Raw genomic sequence first — 18069 nt, 5'->3', positions numbered from 1 at the left:
ACACTGGATCTCCTTTGAATGACACCAGAAACTTAGCCAATTGTTGAAACTGATAATTTTTTCTTTATACTGTGGTACCATTCTTCGTGAGGGCAGGATGCTACTCATGGTCAGGGTCATACCCGCTTAGGCTACATCATTAGAGAGTCTTCCATGTCTCTTTTCATGTAGTCCAGGGAGGTACATCCCAGGTCAGGGTTCCGGCATGTAGATCGCGAGATGATTGCCTGCGAGCTACAACACCGAAACAAGAAGGCCGCGGCACCGCTAGACCATAGAGCGGTGTGGCCAAAAGTGAGATACACCATTGGAACCCATGTCGGTGGAAAAACAAATAAACAGAGACAACCCCTAAAGTAGCTACGTGGGCTGCAAACCAACACTCTAAATAGGCGCAGAATGCCAACAACACGTCAAGCCAAATAAATACAAGTAAATCTGTAAAACCACAACCACTCCACATATACACACAAAGCACAGAAATAAATCCAATAAGTAAAGTAAAGCAACTTACCTGTAGATCACCAGAAGTCCTCACAAACCCGCACACTAAACACTCCCAGGAAGTAAGTAATATAATCCATAGTAGCTGCAGCTGCAGCAGAGTGTATGTACATGCGCATTTTCAAATAGCATGTCCCTGTCAATACACTCTATGATTATAACATGGCACAAACAGCTCTGAGCTATGCAGAATATATGTAACCTAAATACCACACATATGTGGATATCCAGCAGTGTAGTGCAACAGACAAATGAGTTACAGACTTCATACCCCTCAGAAAGCACATGCTATTGTAAGACCTGTTGGTTAACATCAACCAAGTATGTCACAGCATGATAGACATAATGTACCAATGAGTACCACTGCTGAGAATATTTCCATTTCATGCCCAACCCATAGTGATGGAGAGGCAGGACTGCAACAAACAGCAACTGTTCTGCTAGAGCCCCCCATTGTGCAATGGCAGGTGGGAACATGGAACTCAGGCAAACACAGACTACCAAGCCAACAGCAGGGAATACATATTGTAGTAGGGGAACACTGTCAGGCAGGAGTGTCAACCCTACACCTAGTCCATAGCAGCATATGTGTATTGCAGGGGCTGGAAAACCCATCCATTGTTTGCTGGAGCTGGGGTACAGAAGTATGCAGGCCCACGTAGGCAGACAAGGGTGCAGCACTGTGTAAGTTCCTTATGTAACCTCTGTCACTGAAACTGAGACTAGGCCCCACACCCTGATTGGCCAGCAGCAACAGCTGGGAGTTAAAGGGGACCTGTTCAGTACACATAGAAAGTGTGTTGTAAGCAAATCGTGTAGATGTCTACCACACTACAAGCACTTTTCAGCCCCATGGCTGCGTAAACTGCACATAGTGAAACCCTAGCAGAACAGGTAGTCAGAACAAGGTGGAGTACAGACAGCTGCACAGGGAACTGTGGCAGGCAGCACTACAACACATGGTACAACACAGGGCGGTGTACAGCAAGTATTCTAACATCTGATAGTGACTTGTACCAGTGACATCTCTACATCCTGTTCCCAGCTACACTGGCCGTGATGGATACTGAGAGGCCATCAACAAGTGGCATTACCATGATGGAATTTATGTACCTGTATAGTCCTGGTCAGCTTGGCAACAGATACAGCACAGTGCCCAGCCAACAGAGAAAACCAATGCTGGTAGTGGAGGGATACCTCTACTATTTGGAGCATGAAGTGCCACCTAAACGGTACTGGGCATGTATCAAGCGGAGAGTACAGGCCTGTAGAGGTCGTGCCATCACTGTTTGTCAGGATGAGGGGGAGGAACTACTGAAATCACTGCTACACCAGCATGGGCCAGATGCAACAATAGCAACTCTAAAACACACCAAACACTTTATTGCAAAGCTTTCGGGTCCACACCCTTCATCAGTACAAATCAATTAAATGCATTCAGTATTTAAATAGGAGATACAAATAAATCACATGCTTCAGCCTACCTATCACACTAATTAACAATCAAAACTTAAAGAACCTTTTAAATAAAATATAATGCTTTCTTTAAATATATTTAAAACAATTATTACATAAAACTATGCATCTATATTCTCTTCAAGGCATATTACATACATAATTACATATAATTATACACACAATATGCACATATAGAATGCATATTAATGCACATACAAACACACACACACACACACACACACACACACACACACACACACACACACACACACACACACACACACACACACACACACACACACACACACACACACACTCTCACTCTCACCTACCATGTTATAAAACTAAACTATAGCTTCTCCCTCCGTCTTTTCATTAGCACTGGTTTGCTAAAAGATGGAGGGAGAAGCTATGGTTTAGTTTTATAACATGGTAGGTGAGAGTGAGAGTGTGTATGTGTGTGTGTGTGTGTGTGTGTGTGTGTGTGTGTGTGTTTGTATGTGCATTAATATGCATTGTGTGTACAATTATATGTAATTATGTATGTAATATGCCTTGAAGAGAATATAGATGCATAGTTTTATGTAATAATTGTTTTAAATATATTTAAAGAAAACATTATATTTTATTTAAAAGGTTCTTTAAGTTTTGATTGTTAATAAGTGTGATAGGTAGGCTGAAGTATGTGATTTATTTGTATCTCCTATTTAAATACTGAATGCATTTAATTGATCTGTACTGATGAAGGGTGTAGACCCGGAAGCTTTGCAATAAAGTGTTTGGTGTGTTTTAGAGTTGTCGTTGGATATACTGAGCAGTGACACCATTGTTTTCTAGCAGATGCAACAATAGCCCAGGTGGCTACACTGTGAGCAGAACTGTGGCTGAGGGCAGTAACCGACAATGGCTTGCCAAGCTTGGTAATGCAGAGTGTCCTAGGCTCAGCAGATGAAAATGTACTACAAGAGATGCCTTTCTGTGCCACCCTGCATCGTAGCATAACCAGGGTATGGCAGAGGGCACGGGCATCCATGACCACACCTTCAGTAACACTCGCGGCTATAGATGTCAGCCAGTATCCACTCCGTAGTGGCAGCTTTATCCTCCATAGAAGGTCTGATATGTATGGGACTGATTCCTTGGTTCTACTTACAACATCACAGAATCTAACTGATCTGTGCAGATCTGACATCATTCTTGGGGATGGCACCTTCCCTACACGGGCTGATATATGTCGCCAGCTGTACACATTACATGGCTGTATTGGCACCCCCACCTCAACAAGGATTGTCCACCTGGTGTACTGTCTCATGACAAGGAAGTCAGAATCTGCATACAACAGTATGTTGGAGATACTGAAGGGTATGGCTGCAGAACAGAGGTGCACCCTGGCTCTACAGTATATTATAACTGATTTTGAGAAGGCAGGGATCTGTGCCAGCTGTAAGGCATTCCGTAAGAGTATTCTGAAGGGGTGCCTTTTCCACTTCGCACAGATCATTTGGCGCCAGATCCAGCATCACCACCTTGTGGCCCTCTATGGTACAGACACTGCTTTCTCAATTGCCTTACACAAGATAATTGCGTTGGCATTCTTACCAGTGGAAGATGTTGTCCCTGCATTTCTGGACATTGTGGCTACGTTACCTGACTGTGCACAGCCTATTGGCGTATTTCTGGATCATCATTATGTGCGAGGCTGACCAGGCAAGTATGCATCCCACTGCTCTGCACGGCAACAACTACCATCATCCTACCCTTTGAGGTTTTGGAATGTGTGTGATGTCTCTGACATGGGTTTCCCGCGGACTAATAACCAGGTAGAGGCATGGCATCGTCGGTTGAAGGTGTTACTTGGATGCCCTACTGTGCAGCTATCCGACCTTCTGTCTGTTCTGCAACAGGAACAGAACCTGACAGATACCCGACAAGAGTCTCTTTTGAGGGGAATGCCTGTGACACCACATAGGAAGGCTATTGTTGTAAGGGAGCATTGTCTAAAGCACATCTTGCAACATAAGTGTGACTACAGTGATGTGCAGGATTTTCTCCCTGCTGTGGCACACTTCTATAAGTTATGATTTTATCAGGGTTTAGTATGCACCAAGCACTGCACACATCACTTTACAAATTGTGTTAATAAAGGCTTTGCCCACAGCACACAGGTTTCACACTACCACTTTGATGCCCACTTGGCATCCTATGCCAGGCACATGTTCCACTGACAGTTGCACATGGTGGTTTCTAGGGGGGTGTAGAGTGTATCACGTAGGGGGTTTGTATCTGCCACCTGTGGTTAGGATGCAGGGGGTTCCTCTATTCCCACAAGGAATTATCTGCAGGCATTTGTCACTACAGCTAAACTGCCATACTGCCATGTGTCCACATCCAACTGTCTCACAGTGGGGTGTCGCACCATCTAGGTGCCTGAACTCCTCAGATCATTCACACCAATATGAGCAATGACAGAGTCATAGCTGTACTTGTTCTGGAGTGACCTGAGTACTTGTGTTATGTGGCAGATTCTGGCTCCTGACAGGCAGCTAACAGTAACCTTCTCCTTGTCCAGCCTAATGAGTGGGACATCAGTGGGCCTGACTATAGAGTCACCTATTAACCAGAGTGCAGGCATGGTAGGTATGCATACAGATATATTTTTGCGCATATATATGCATACATATTTGTAAACATATGAATGTATGTGTAAACATATGTTTATGTGTACTTATACATCTTTTCATTCACACATACAGTTCTACTTGCAGATAGCTGTATTTATGTAATATATCTTTACACTATTACTACATCATTTTTTTTAAAAACGTTATAAATTAGGACACAAAAGTAAAATGTCAGAATACTTACCAATGAACTCTGTTCTTCTTACCCTAACCTGGGGAACCTACTAATTCTGCTAGTCAGGCCTGAGCCTTTGCAGGTCATCTTAGCTGTGCTGACACAGGTGCCCATAATGGGCAACCATTTAATGGATGACAGGAGCTTAACTAAATCCTGCCAGATGTCAGTCCTCTTCCACTCATTGCCAGCTGCTACATTTACAGTTTTTTGCAAGCATGCTTCCTGCAATAGAAAGACCATAATGTTAGTTTTCTTATCAGCCCAGCTTAGAGCTTCACCTCATGCTTTCATAGGTTTTTCCATCTTTAAGGGGCTGTGGCACTTAGGGTAGGAACCATACCCTCTGAAGTGTAATATTACACTCCCACCCATATGCCATGCATTTTTTTACCCATGGAAGTGATATTTGTTGCCAGTTGTATTATAAAACTAACATGGAGATATTTTTTTAGATGAACAGGTATTGATGACATTGCTATGTCCAGGGACTTCATTGATTAATCCTCTACATTGCCATGTGCGTGTATGTGTCTCTGCTTAAGCAGAGTGATGATTTTACCTTCATTGGACAATTTTGATTATGTTAATGCATTACTAAGTTACAGGAATATGGTTTTGGAAGTATTGCTTGACAAAACCCTTGTGTAACGAATATTTTATAAGTGAAATTTATGAATAACCTGCATTTGTTGAAACATTGCATTAATCAGAGTAATTCTTCATTAAGAAGTGTTAAGAATGACTATGGATAAGGCTTTATTTAACTCAAATCTAAATGCTTTCCTTTTTCCATTTCTCTTTTTTAAATGTTATGAGATAGTTAAATTTGATGTGGATGTGCCATTTGTTTTTACTTTTTCCTGCAGCGCAGTGTAGCTCATCAGTAACCACCTGAAAGCTATCTACACCTACCTGACCAAATACGCACAAACATACTGTATTACTGCAATTCACAGAGGTCAGTATGGTTGACCTTCATTTGCATACAAAAAGTGTAAATGAGCTTAAATTTCTGATAACTATAAACTCCATATTTACCTGAATTGGTCGAGTTTGGTGGAAACTGCTCTGAGAAACATGCACTTTTCAAATAACTATACATTACAAACTATAAGTAACCTGTGGAAATTCAACTTAAAGGATAATTACTTTCATGGAAATATCTTTTTTTTTACACTGAAGTCAATGTTACATGCATTTGTTGTGTATTTGTGGCAATGACAGGAGTTGGGAATTTGAAGTGTCATTTATTAAAGCTGAGCAATGCATGGCAGTGTAATGTATACAGTCGGCATGTCCTTGCTTCCACCAACTCAGTCAAATTCTGCAATAGCAATTTTAAATGAATAAACATTACGGCAGATGCAAGATGTGCATAATTAATTGGAGTACCTAAACAAAACAAATGCAGCAATGCTGACCCAAATTATGTCACTCCTTACATGATGCCAATTCAAATCACTGCAGAGATCTCAGTGAACAGTTAGGCATAGCTCTAATAAACATTAAATATATCCTGCATGAGTATTTATTTAAAGTTAAAATTATGAACAATGATAGTAGGCCATGCACCCCAAAGCATATTCCACACATAGCACTGCATGCATCAGTCATACCCTATGTGTTTTTTAACAAGGAAACACTAACCTGAATGTCACAGTTCATAGTTGCTGACTAGATGTCACTTCTTTACCTGCACATCCACATACTGTGCATGAGCCACATGGCTTCCCTTACTACTGCTGCTGCTGGCCCCCAACACTATCATCATTCATGGTAGGAGCTGTACTGGATGTGCAGTGACATCATGGGACAGATCATCACTACACTAGTGCATGACCATGTTGTGCAGAATACAACACATGGTAAACATCTTGCATGCAGCAGCAACATTATACTACAGGGCATCCCCAGACTCATCCAAGCAATGGAAATGGGCTTTCAGCATACAAAACACTCTCTCAACAAAAACCCTTGTCTGGGACAGGGCACTGTTTTGCCTTTCTTCAGTAGTTCTCATCAGGTTCCTCAGACGAGTCATGAGCCATGGCTTAAGTGGATAGCCTGCATCACCTGAAAAACACAAGAAAGACAAGGCAAAACAGAACAGAAAAGGAAAAAAAAAAGAAAAGGAATCCTATCCATTTCTCAGAACTGATGAGTAAACTGGTGAAAAAGGAAAAATGCTGGCCACCTGTCTTAGAAGCATTGGTGATCTTGGAAATCTTTCAAAAAAACTTCTCTAATCCTAAATCACTTATACTACAGCTGAAGCTGATAGATTATTTTAGGAAACAGTTAGCAGTAGTTTGCAAACTGATTCATGGCTTCTGTTACAGTTTTTGTTTTTTGGAATTTCATCACAGACATGGTAGAGTTAAGCAATAACCCATGACTGGGTGTGGATATCACAGGATTAACCCACAGTTGGTGTGATTTAATCATGAGGGTAGCTGTGGGTTAATATTGTGGTACCCACACTCAGTCATGGGCTATTGCTATCAAATAATGACATTATTTAAGAAAGAAATTACTTACCTTTCTTAAATAATGTGTTTATATAATTGTGCTTTGGTGTTCCTCTGCATTCTACAATGTTTGCTGATGTACATGCATTTGCGAATTACGTTCCCACACGTACACAGTTCATCAGTACAATGCAGTAGAAAGAAAGAAGAATAGTCATCATTGCTGTTTTATCGTTCTTATTTTTAAGATAATGCAAGAAACCTGGCAAAGTGTTAGTGGGTATTGTCTGCAAATCCCAATTAGTCTTTAATGCATATTGGCTTTTAAAAGGTAGTATTGCAGTTTCAGTTAAACCTGAGTGGTGTAGTGCTCTCTGTCTCTGTGGTTTATCTGTAGTAGATGTCCCAATATTATTTGAGGATTTTTTCAACAACTGTAAGGAAATAGTGGAGAAAGAAGCTGTACAAGTAGTGGTGTAACTTTTAATATTATCCTAAAACCTGAACTAGATGGGATGCATAGAATAAAAGAATAAAACATTAAAGCTCAGTGCTGGTGAAAAGAAACTCTTCCCTATCCAGTCCTAGTAAGTAAACATAACTGAACAGATATATGGAGAAAATAAGGAGAAATAGAGTTCATTCATTTATTCACAGGCAAAACATGCTCAAGGCAGTAGATTGGATTATTTCCTTATTGGCACTAGGGCCAGATAAATGTGACATGCACCTGCACTCTTAATAAAGGAAGTATAAAATAGGAATATGATAATGGCCTTGGTGTAAGTAGAAAGCAGAGGAATTAATTAGAAAAGCTAAGGGAAGAGATAACACTTAGTAATAATAGAAAATTAAGTTGGAAAAGACTGCTTGCATATCTTATTGTGGGAAGGTGTCAAAGCAGCGTTATGGACTCATTCAATGGCAGAGGAAGGAAGGAAGGAAGGAAGAAACAGATGAATAATGTCAATGTTCAAGAAAAAGAAAGCAAACTAAAAGAACTGCAAGAATTAATCTGAAGACAGGATAATGACAAACCTTCTTCTGATGAACAAGATTCACACCTTAAACAGAGAACAGAAACAGTTAACAATAACGCAAGCAGAGATAGAGGTGTGGATTCAATAAAGCCTACATGATGTGCTAAGACCATATGACCATGGCACCATGATGTGTACATGGTAACATGCTGATTTGTATTAAGTAAGTGGCTCTACACGCAGTGTAGAGATGCACTCATCCAGTAAACAGTGTGGCATGCTAATTATAGCATAAGCAGTTAAACTGCATGCTGATCAATCAATCAAAGATGAAGGAGTTATTAAACAACCTGTAAAGCAATTGTGTGCAGGTTTTGGCCTTGAATTCCAAAACCTATTGGAATACAGCCACATAAAATAGTCTATGTGGAAAGAATGTTAGGGGCTGCTGTTATTCTTCTGCATGTGAATGTGCAACAAGACCAAGTCACTGCTGCTGCTGCTAACAGACTTTGGCCAATAAGGAGAAGGTTGTTTAGACCCTGTGTAACTTTTCATGGTCTGCATGAGTTGGAAATAGTAGAGGACTAAAGTTTGGGTAGAGACACACTACAGCAACTTTGCAAACCTCTGTTTTCCTCAGCCGAGAGCAAAGACAAACTGAGGGGAACCAATATCTGTGGAAACAAAGGTATCTATTGCACTTAGAATAATAGCTACAGGAACCTTCCAGAGTCCAGCAGGAGATACGCTGCGGATGTCGCAGGCATCAGCATTGAGGATCTTATATCAATTCCTGAATGCTATGTTACAGCATGCCAGTAACTACATACCTTTTCCCCATACACCTGAGGACATGGAGGCAGCTATGCAGGATTTCTACCCTGTAGCACACTTCCCTGAAGTCTTGGGTGCCATAGTCTGCATGTACATTGAGATTAGAGCACCATCCATTGAACAGGGAAGGGTGTACATATACAGAAAAGGCTGCCACTCCATTAACTTCCAGGTCATGTGTAATGGTAAGGGAATCATCCTTAATGTGTGTACTTGCAAGTCCGGCAGTTACCATGATTACCATATCTGGCATAACTCTCAACTCTTCCAGAGGTTTTCTAGTGGGCATATCTCACAAGGTCATTTACTAGGTGATGCGGGGTATGCACTTAAACCATGGCCGATGTCACCCAACAGAAATAGACATGCACAGACACACACTGAAGAAAGCTATAACGAGGCACATGCTCAAACAAGAAATATCATAGAATGTGTGTTTAGGCTGCTGAAGTCATGGTTGCAGTATCTAAATGCATTAGGGGGAGCACTGCAGTACAATCCCCATATTTGTGCTGAAATGTTCACTATCTCTGCTATCCTTTACACTATTATCCTGAGAAAATAGTTTCAACAGGTATACCTAGGGGAAGGGGAACACATTGCATCACCACCGGCAAGGTCACCACAGCCACATGCAGTTGAGGAATCAGAGGGGGAGCCACCAGTCACGGTGGGTGTCAGTAGATGTAGGCATGCACAAAATGCCCTCACACTATCCAAGAATCAATGGACATATATACAATAAAATTAATGCAAGGCAATACTCACAACTTTTAATTACCCATGTAATGGCTGTGTACTGCTAGCATCCCACAAAGTGAGCTCCAAATTAAAACACTTATAATTGCAGGACTATCAAGGCAAGTGTTGAACCTGTAATAGGAAAATAAATGTCTAAGAAGACAAATGAATGGCAGATCCTTGTATGCTGTTATTTGCTAATTCACCTATGTAGAAGGCATGTGAGTTATACAGAAATGGCATCAGTATGTCACATGACTGACATGTCAATAGATGTGTACTCTTTGTCAACTAATAGGCCACATGCATCAAAGATACATACAATACAAAAACCTGTAAGAAAGCAGTACAATTTTCAAAAGAGCATCACAAACACATATACCAAATCACTCAGTCATCTATGTACTCTGTGCATCAGAAAAAAATACTTTCTATATGGCCCTGATTTTAAAAAAGCTTGGAGATGGCACAGTTATCATCATTTGTAGAGAGTTTTATTTGGGGACAGGAGGTCAAGGCTGACACAAAAGGAAATGAGTTCATGTGAGTAAGAAAGACAGGCAGGCATAAATTTAGATAAAATTATCAAATAGTCAATGAGACAGAATGAGCTGCAAGTCTCACAAATGATGCATGTAACTGTTTTGTGTGTGTGTGTCTTTATGAACACTCAAGATACAATGTGTGTGTGAGTGTCTGTTAAAACACACCCAAGCACTATCTGTACATCCTGGCATGTTGGAGAGGTATGAGCCATGCATGGTAGAGGTAACAGCTCATCATCGTTCCCCCAAATGTGAGAACTGGCTCTGCCAGGATTTGCATTGACACATCCATGCCCATGGTCAGATGCTGCTCCCCCCTATATATGACTGATGGCTATTGGATGAGCTGTCTTCATGAGTATGTCCAAGACAATGACCCCATGGTCCATTGCATATGGCTGTGGACACCTCAACCACTGATGGAGCAGTGGAAGTTGTGCCACTACTCGAGTGTGATTGGGCATTGCCACTTTAGCTAACAGCAGATGATGTTGCTGAACTACGTCCACATGGATGCTGTCTCCCTCCCATTAGACTTTCCATCTCAGACACTGTCCATTCCATTATGTCATTCACCCGATCCATTGAATCAGCTACATGGTGGAGGCAGTCATGTGCATCAACCTGTGCCACATCTCTAATCATAAGCATGTCCTCAGAAGCCCTACTGTAATATGCCTGCACCACTATGATGGCCCTAAACATGTGCCATGTGGCACATAATGATACACCAAGATTAGGTGGAGGGTAGACAGCAGGCCTCCTCCTCACCCACACTTTAGCTACAGCCAGAGTCAACTGGTAATAAACCACACTACTCTGATCAAGTGCATCACCCTCCATCTGTCCAGTATCTGAGGGCTCAGTGGAATAATATGCATCGGCCTACTGACCATGTCTGAGGAAAATACAGGGGGTGGCTGAATGTCATACTCAGTATTAGATTCAGTCTCTGCACCCCCCACTGTGCCTATCTTTGTTTTCCTTCATCATTAGAGTCTACTAATACTCTGACATCAGGTGGTAAGTGTCCTACACTTCCACTGTCAGGATCACTTGTGATAATAAGCAACAACATTTAAACCAATTCATAAAACAAAGTAAACGTGGTCACACAATCAGATGGCACAGCAACATGCAACACTCATTACACCCAGTCCACACATACACAGAAATGCATATATCTGACAAATAGTTATGAATACTCCACAAAAATTTTTTTTTTTTTGCTAACCATGTGCAGATGGCACCACACTCGGTAGGGAGGATGGTCCTGGAAGAAATGAAGGAAGGTAAGGACACAAATTAAACATCAAAATTGAAATAACACCAGGGAACAGTAAGTACACAATTGCCTATACATCCATTAAGAATAGTTTTAACTGAAAACTTGTAGGACACATCCACCCACACCCCACTTGTAATGAACTAGTGCGTCGTATAAGGGTCTATATTAGAACACTCAAAGTTTCAAAACTTCGAGTGTTCTAATATCGACCCATTTTCAGTGAACGCTCAAAATATCGAAGAAACAGAAAACCAAATTTTTTCCTAGGGAAAGAATTTGGTTGTACATTTCTGTTGCTTCGGTATTTTCAGCACTGTGGTGGAAAGTTACGGGTCTGGTTCAGGTAAGTGTGCGATTGTGTGGATGTGAGGGTTAGGTGAGTTAAGGTTAGGGCATGGGTCAGGTAAGTGTGCGATTGTGTGGACATGAGGGTTAGGGCAGGTTAGGTGAGTTAGGGTTAGAACGTGGGTGAGGTGACTGTGTGATAGTGACGGATCTTAGGGTTAGGATTTGGGTTAAAGTAAGTGGATAGTTAGTGGTGTATGTATAGTTTAGTGTGGGGTTAGGTGTAAGAGTTTAGGTGTATGTGTGTGGATTGCTGTTTGTTTGGTGTGCTTGTGTTGTGTGTATGTGTTTTGGAACAGCAAATTTTTTCTGTAGGAAAAAATTCACTGTTCTGCATGTTCAATGTTTTGAACTTTCATTGTATAGGGTTCGATATTAGAACACTGGAAGTTTTGAAACTTCAGTGTTCTAATATAGACCCATCTATTAATTTATCCGTAGGTTCATAAACAAACAAAAAAAAAAACCTCACGGGAGCTATTAATTCAATGTTTATATATTTTACTATATAAGCAAATATAAAACTCACCATATGTAAGCTTACTTGGAAGCTCCTCCTGTGACATACTTATCCTCCCAGACACATCAGCACTGACAGCAGTCACATGTTGGTGTGTGTTTCCACTGAGTTCTCTGGATCTCTGACAGTAGAAAGAAACTCTACATTTGATGTTGGGGGGCAAAGTAGCATGCCCTGCCCATAGCCAGCTGTTCATGGGCAATTGCAGATGCTCTCCTCGAGGCTGATGAAATCATATCAGTGGCCCTATGCTACTCCTGATCACAATTCCTGGTGTAACCTCTTACTGCATCCTACTGTACTGATGGTGTTCACTAACTGATTCCAAATCTGTATTCTGGCAGCCATATCCCCACGTCCTCTCACAAGCAGAAAGGCACCTTGGAGCCTGAATGCCTGCACTATTACATTATTTTCGGAGTTATTGAAAGTGAATTTATGTGGATTTCTATGATTGTGTGCCATAATCTTATGTGACATAAAACAAAGAAAGATACAACCCATAAATCGCCTAACTAAATTCCTGCTAACAAATACATTTTTTTTCAACCTTAAGCACTGGAAACACACATTTCAGTTATTAAAATTGAAAGCTGCATAGTTGTACCACATCACACTCACAAACAAACCAATGTTTGGTCCAAACCAAGGAATGCCACTTTAGTAATGTATTGTTTCCCACTGAAATAACAGGATGACCACACATTTTTGTTGTGGCAACATACAAATGGTAGGTGAATCCCCCAGCCCCAAAACAGCAAACAAATGAAGGTCTGTACATACCAAGGAATGCCACATAATTAATTTGGTGTATTTGCTTTCAACACAATTCTCATCATGTGTACACATTTACTACAGAACTGTCAATTTATGACTGATAGTCATCTTTCTCTGCTCACCACTCTCTTGGAGGGGTCCCTGTGCCATCTCAGAATCATAAACCCTTTATCACTCTCATGTACATTACCATTTGTTTGCAATAATATAGATGATTGTAAAATACAATTTTAACACTAAATGTATGAGGAAAGTTAATAATCTGTCTATCTGAAAAATATAAATGCCTGCCAAAAATGCCTACGCCAACAGTGAAGTGTAATAAGTGCATAAAGATAAAAAGTTCCATTTCCTTCTGAATATGTAAATAGATTTGTAACATGTTACAAACTCTAGAATGTACTTGAATACTACAAGACTACCTTAGCAAATATAGAAGTCTTCTCTGCAGTTAAATCACCTTGAAAGGAACAGCAATTTTCAGTTTTCTCCAGATACACACGTTTTCTCACCTTCAACTTCCCTAACTTACAGTAATGTTTTTATACTGTAGATTTAGGCCTCCGAGCATGGTGAAGATGAAATAAGCTGTAAACTCCTTAGAATCGCTGAATACCAAATGTTTGACCTCATAGTAGATGTAAACATAGTGTAAGCCCTATCTCACTGTTAGTTACTTATGGATTGCAACTGTTGGAGGGAGAATGAAGACACAACAACAATTCAATAAACAAAAAAAAAAAAAAAATAGCCAGCAGTCGTACCACAGTAAACAGACTGGTTTTGGCCGAAAGGCCTTTATCAATGTATCATATTAACTGCAGTGAACGACTAAATATATATAACCAACCAATTAAATGCATAATTAAATAATCAGCACTAAATTCACAAATGATCATTTAAACCAGGTGGAAATAATCCACTCAGTCTCAAAATCCATGATTTCTCCTTTTTATTAAGAATGTTATGGCATCCAGTCTTAAAATTCCTGTTCCCCAGAATTTTAACTATGACAGTGAATTGAAATTTTTGCAGAAGTGTGGTTGATAGTGTGTTTATATAAAACATTTGTTGAATGTTTATTTCTGATGTTACTGAAATGTTCAGATATACTTAGCCTCATGGGTCTAGAGGTCTTACCTATGTAGAAAGCTGAGTAAGTGCAAACTGCAAAGTAAATAACCCAGTCACTGCTACAATTGGTAAAAGTACTGGTATTGAAAATCTGTGGGGTATTTTTGCTGGGAAACTCCTTGATTTGGTTGATATACTTACAAAAAGAAAAATGGCCGCAAAGAAAACAGCCCACAACCCTAACACCATCTAATGTAACCTGAGACAAATTGGCTGATGATATATTACATTTATAACGAGTGAAATAACTACCCAAAGTTTTGCATCTATGAAAAGAAAATAAACATCTATCACCCAACAAGTCATTCAGTCTGTCATCAGCCAATAGAATGTCCCAGAGCTGTTGCACTAAACCCATAAAATAGTGGGTATTCCTCCCATAACTTGTTGTAATCCTAATATTTTGATTCTTGTTTTTATTGACATGTTTATTGTATGTGAGCAAATCACCTCTAGGAAGCTTTTGTACCTCTTTACTAGTTTTAACCAACTGTACTGAAGAACAACCACATGCACTGACATGTGTTATTAAGTTCTGGTCAGAATGTGCATAATCTTCCTTGTTAGAACAGATACGATGGATCCTCATGAATTGAAACTGGGAGATGTTTCTAATAATAATGTTTTGGATGACACCTGGAGGCATGCAGCAATGTATTTGAATGAAAAGGTTTTCTAAATGCAGAACTAGCCAATGTACCATCCTACAGTCTGTATAAATTAACGTCAAAAATGAAATGGAATTCTTATCAAAATTCACTGTAAAACTGATGCCCCATTTGTTTTCATTCAAATATTGAATAAACTCTTGTTCGTATGCTGCATGCATCAGATTCATCCAAAAAATGTCTCCAAATATCTATTTCATCAAGAAATAGATTGTGACTAATATCAAAGATAATCATCTGTTCAAGATACCCCATTAACAATTAAATATATATTGGTGCAAAAGAAGCACCCATTGCTGTGCCCTTAAGTTGTAACTAGCACTTACCATTAAAACGGAACACATTTTTAGTGAGGACGTGTTCTGCCAAACACAAGAGAAAGGTGTTAAACCCTGGACTATATAATGAAAGTTTATCCAGCCAATATTGCAGTGCTGCAAACTTGCCCAGTGAGGAATTCTGGTATATAAAGATATCACATCTAAAGTGCACATCAGCCAACTGGTTTCTAATTGAGTTTCAGATATCATATTAGAAACATGTAAAAAGAATGATCCAGGCTCCTCCAGGTTTACACTCTTTTATTATAAAACAGAAAATTAAGCCCTTTCATCTCTTAACAGCAGAGATTTCATCAGAATAATTCAACAACCATCTGAAAGCCTTCATATGCCATTTTAAACATAATAGACAACTCTCCTAACCAATCCACATAATAGATGTCACAAAATTGCAACTTCACACAAATAATACTCCATCCTCTCTTTTTTGAAAGCATACTATATGTCAATATAAAAACATATTAACTTTTATATTTACAAAAATATTTCTGTATACATATATATATATATATATATATATGTGTGTGTGTGTGTGTGTGTGTGTGTGTGTGTGTGTGTGTGTGTTCATTTACATATACTTGCATGTTATATTAATCCAATGACAAAAGTGTTAAAATTTAAAGTTTGTTTGCTTTCATGTAGCATAGGAATAATGAATATAGCATCATTTATCCACGGAGGAAACATAGCTGCCAGCCTAATCTGCCACTCAATTTCTTTTTTGGATGACATATTTGTTCTGTGTAAAGATACATGTGAGGAAGTGGAGGAATTTTGTTCAATATCTAGGAAATACAATAGAATTTTTGAAATTCACCTACCAGTATGATGTGTGGTATTAATTACTCAGATACACATATCTTATTTTAATTATGGGTTTAAGTCTAAACTGTATAGAAAAGATATGTTATGTAACTCTTATCTACATTTCAGAAGTAGTCACCCTATATTGCAAAAAAAGAGCATAGTAAGAGGGCAAGCCATTAGAGTTGTAAGTAGTGGCGGCTGGTGACTTCAAATCAAAGGGGACAGGAGACAGTTGAATGAGTGGGGCCAATGGGAAGGGGTAGAGCTATGCTCAAAACCAAAAAAACTCGGACTTTAATTAAATATGCTGCCCTGGGTGCCAAACTGTCATTATAAGAGTCTCATCAAGAAAAAATTAAGTGGAGAAGAAAAAAAAAATATTTCAGTGCATTGGCTACATGACAGTTTACTTAATATCTAGATGGAAACAAAAAAGTTGCGAGGCATGAAAAAATAACTTACTTTTTAAATACATTATTGGAATGCCAATCAAAATCAAGTACAAGAAAAACTAGCAGCACTCAGCTCAAACCACTTCTCCATGTACTGCAGTTCTAATTATAATTTATATTTAGTTTTATAAAAGTACCAAGTAACATGCTGAAAGTAGCAATACCCCCACTTGTAAAATTGCTTCTTATCCAAACAAGACCTGCTGCCTGACAACAACTATCTACTTGTTTCATGGGGAAAACATGATCAAAGTAACAAATGAACAGCAAACAAGAAACAAGCTCAAGATAAATTGCTTAAAGAATTACTGCACAGGTTATGGACCGCACATGATAGACTGGCATTCTATGTAGTTTACAGGTAAAGCCTGCAAAGATGACTGAAGTCTCCAACAAATGAAAATACTGTAATCCCGTCCTTTATTACAAATACTGTCATATGCATTTCAGTACTTAAGGCTTATACGCTATCTAGTTATGTAAATATTCTCTGCATGGCAACAACAAAAAGGCCTTCAGTGTTGGTAATTCTTTAACAGCATGCTTATTAAAGCTTACTTGCATCTTACAGTCTGAGACAAGCTTACCTGATGGTCATTAAAGCATTGCTACTTAAACAAAGAGAAACAGGCACTGCAATGACATGCTTTCACTGGCATAGGACCATATAACAAATGGCCCTGTGTCTTTAGGCAACCATAAGGTATGCATTTAAAATTGTTTAAAGTTTGATAGTGATGCTTTATTATACACCAGACACACATATACACATACAGATGCACACGTGATAGTTTTATAAGAATAAAAAAAATCAGAAAAAACATTGAAGCTAGGGTGCAAATTTGTTACTCCACATTTCCTCAGTTTCCCAGATGAACCTTAATGTAGCATCCCAAAGCAGCAACAGATAAAGTCACAGTAATAATAAACTTGTTGTGTTGCTGAAAGAGATTAATTAAATCGTAGTTGCTAGATTTTTACAGCCTGAAGGAATAGTTGCATCTGTACAGTGTCTTCTTCTGTATAGCTGTGATTCATTGGTACTTAAACAATATATTTTATGCTCTCCAAAATCACAGCCTCCTAGATAAAGTGTGAGGCATTTTTTATCTCATGGATATTCTCTATGCTGCAGTGACTGTGGAGAGGAAATAGTAAAATAAAAGAAGTGAGAAATAAAGCCCCTGAGTAGGAGGTGTAAGAGCCCTACAGATAAGAGTTTTGCTGTATTTTGAAAAAATATCATATGTCTCTTACTTGCTTCTTGCTTGGTGTGATGGATTTGCAGTGTTCTTATGACACTCAGTCTTGCTGGCTGGATTCTTGCTAAAATTCAAAGTCTGAT

This window comes from Protopterus annectens, chromosome 5.part0 (assembly GCF_019279795.1).
Source record: "Protopterus annectens isolate FY-2018-M chromosome 5.part0, PAN1.0, whole genome shotgun sequence".
NCBI lineage: Eukaryota > Metazoa > Chordata > Ceratodontiformes > Protopteridae > Protopterus > Protopterus annectens.
The sequence above is the reverse complement of the archived record's forward strand: the minus strand, read 5'-3'. Positions refer to the sequence as shown.